Source organism: Carlito syrichta, unplaced genomic scaffold (genome assembly GCF_000164805.1).
Source record: "Carlito syrichta isolate Samal-C Ts95f unplaced genomic scaffold, Tarsius_syrichta-2.0.1 Scaffold93672, whole genome shotgun sequence".
Classification (NCBI taxonomy): domain Eukaryota; kingdom Metazoa; phylum Chordata; class Mammalia; order Primates; family Tarsiidae; genus Carlito; species Carlito syrichta.
In genome coordinates, this window is record NW_007037768.1 from 293,040 (window position 1) to 296,506 (window position 3,467).

The following is a 3,467-nucleotide window of genomic DNA, read 5'->3' on the forward strand; positions in this document are numbered from 1 at the left end:
CCTGTCCCAAAATAAGACCACAAATGATTTTAAGTTAATTCTACAGGGACCCACGTGCCCCAACAAGACCACTTATTATTCCAGAAATGTCTTAGCTCAGGCTGCCATTATAAACTACTACAGGTTGAGTGGCGTAGATAACAGAAATATATTTTCTCACAGTTTTGAAGGCCAAGATCAAGATTGCCAGCATGGTCTGTTTCTGGCGAGGACTCCCTTCCTGGCCTGTAGATGGTGGCCTTCTTGCTATGTCCTCACATAGCAGGAGGGGAATAAGGGCTGGGGGCCGGGGACATCGAGGGGGAGAGGGAAGGAGACCAACCCCTGACAAGATGGCCCTGACTCTCGCTCCGAAAGTACCCCATGACTAACCAGCGTCCTAACCTCTCTGCTTCAAGACTACCGAGACTTTGTCAAGATGATGTTCTCCCTTGACTGGCGAGTATAAGAACGCATGTGGGGATATTGTCAGCTCTCTGCTTTGATTGGTAAAGTAGCCACTCTGTTGCCCTACTTTTCTTCCTAATCCAGTGGTTCTCAACCACTCCCTGCATCTGAGTCACCTGTGGAGCTTGTTAAGCCTCAGGCTGCTGGGCCCTCTCCCAGGGTTCTTGACTCAATAAGTCTGGAATAAAGCCTGGGAATCTGCATTTCTAACAAGTTCCCAGATGATGCTGATGTTGCTGGCCCAGGGACCACACTTCAACAACCTCTGCCTAGAGATCCTCTTCTAATTGTTGGTTGCGTGACTGAGTACTGGTATTTTTTTAAAGTTCCCCGGGTAGTTCTGACATGCAGACAGGATTTCAAACACTGTTCTGATGCATTTTCCTCACTATAGTTTGTGTGTTTTTTGGAAAGCACCAATTCGATATAGGACTTCATCAGCTTAAAATAGTGCCCTAGGAATAGACACAGCGCTTTATAGGCTTATGGGGCCCTACATAATGGGCTTCTCATTTCTTCACTCTTACGTCCAGACCCTCCCAGGCAGCCTCACCATCTCATGCTCTACGGTCCAGGCTTACTGGGTCAACAGCAGTGCTCTGAAGCTGAACTTGATCTTTTTCTCCTTAAGTCTTTACCCATCCTGCCTCTTTACTGGGAAAATTCTCACCCATACACCTCTTTACCTGGCTAATCCTTTCTTGCCTTTTAGGGCCTTACTATTAAAAAGTGTAATCCATAGACCAGCAGCATCATCCTCTTCTGGGAGCTTGTAAAAATGCAGAATCTTGCTGGGCACAGTGGTTCAAGACTGTAATCCCAGTCTTGGGGGGCTGAGGCAGGAGAATTACTTGAGCCCAAGAGTTTGAGACAAACCTGGGCTACGTAATGAGACTCCTGTCTCTATAAAAAATTTTTTTAAAAAATTAACCAAAGGTGGTGGCATGCCCCTATAGTCCCAGCTACTCAGGAGGCTGAGGCAGGAGGATCACTTGAGCCCAGGAGTTTGAGGCTGCAATGAACTATGATGGCACCACTCCACTCTAGCCTGGTCAACAGGGCAAGACCCTGTCTCAAAAAAAGAAAAGATGCAGAATTTGGGGCCTTATCCCTGACCTCCTGAATCAGAATCTACATTTTAGCAAGTTCCTAGAGTTATTCATGTTTACATTAAAATTGGAAAAGTCCTGTTTTCAAGCTCTATAGATAAACTTTCTCTGGATTGATGCATTGTGGGAGCCCCAGAGTCTCAGCCAGGTGCCTCATCCATGTGCCCCTGTGGGAAACACCTCCAGCACTTAACACATTGCACCTGACCAGCACCTACTGGACTACAAACTCCATGGGGACAGGCAATATATGTTTCTTCATCCTTGTATTCTCTACTGCACAGTACGCAGCACATCGCACTTGCCCAAATATAGTGGTTGATTAAATAAATGTTTTTGAGACAAATAGAGAAAAGAGTCAGCTTTCCAGTTAGAGAAGTTTAGACATAAATTCCTGATTTACCACTTACTAGCTGTAGGACCTTGGACAAGTCACCCTCCTCTCAGGACTTGTTACTCATTGCTAAGCTGAAAATAGTATCAAGTACTCTACAGAGGTATCGTCAGGTTTAGTGACGTAATAGATATAAACCCAGAACACATTGTCTGCCAGGTCAGGTCAGAGTTGCACAATAAATAGTAGTGGCCCTTCCCCTTAGTTCTCCCAAGCAGCAAGATTTTACTGAGCTTATTAGAATACTTGTTGATATAGGAAGGGTGGCCATACTGAGTATCATTTTTCTTACCTTCCCTCCTACCCCAACTGCATAAAAGCAAACGCAGATAAACAAACATGAGAATTGACTGCTTTGTGTCAGAAAAACAAAACTCAAATTTGGGCCACCTTGAAAACAGGGCTTTTAAAAAATCCTCTCTCCAGTTTTGAACCAAAGTAAACAGGAAATCTTTTATAATGTGATTCAAGGTGAGGCAGTAAACAAATGATCTTTAAGCAGAATAATCTGCTCAATATGTACTAGCTGGAGGTTAAAATTTGCATTGAGAACAGTCTTACAGTCTCTCTCTCTCTCTCTTTTTTTTTTTAGAGATGGGTCTCAATCTTCTGGCTTCAAGCAATTCTCCTGCCTTGGCTTCCCAAAGTGTCAGGATTGCAGGTGTGAGCCACTGTGCCTGGCCCTTATAGTCTTTTGGATTTTTCACTCTGATGTCACTCTAGTATCTTCCACTCCTATTTTCCAAGCACATGATTCTAAACCCCTCAATCTCTGGCTCCCACAGTTAGTCTACCAGTCAACAAAAATAATGAGAGGAGTGAGATTGTCAATGCCTAACATCAAAGGAGTAAAAGGACCGAGGGGCTTTGATTGAGAAGAAGACAGGGGGTTGGGGGTGGGGGAACTTTCCATCCACTGCAGGCTTTACTACATGATGGGTCAGAAAGTTTAGGACTAAGGTCACTCTAGGTCTCAGCCACCCTGCAGGCTTGGTGTGGGTCAGAAAGTCTGAACTGAAGTTACAGTCCCCTGAAGTGCACTAGATTGGTGTGATATTGTAAGCTCAAATCTGAAAGGGCTTGTGTATAATGTTTACTTATTTTAAAGAAGTCACCTGAAGGTTCAGCAGGGAAAGACACTGGCTTATTAAAACATATGGGAGGCATTGATGGCTACAGGTCAGTGAAGAATCTGCACCTCGGGACCGGTATAGCAAGCAGTTTTATAATCAAAGCAATCAAGTTAATTATTCAAATTCCTATCCAGTGTTTACAATTACATTGATTAAGAGTGACGATTGCATTGTCTTCGGCTTTGCTTGGTCACCTGCATCCCATGACTCATTACTAGGAATATGTATACGCTTCAGAGACCAGCCTTGGCCAGAGGTCACTTCCTGAGGGATGGGGCTGAAAAAAGCCAGGTATACGAGTAAACAGTCTATGTCTGGACAACACCTCACAACTGGCTAAGCTGAAGAATGTTTTATTATAAATCATGCTGCCCCTGCCTCTCC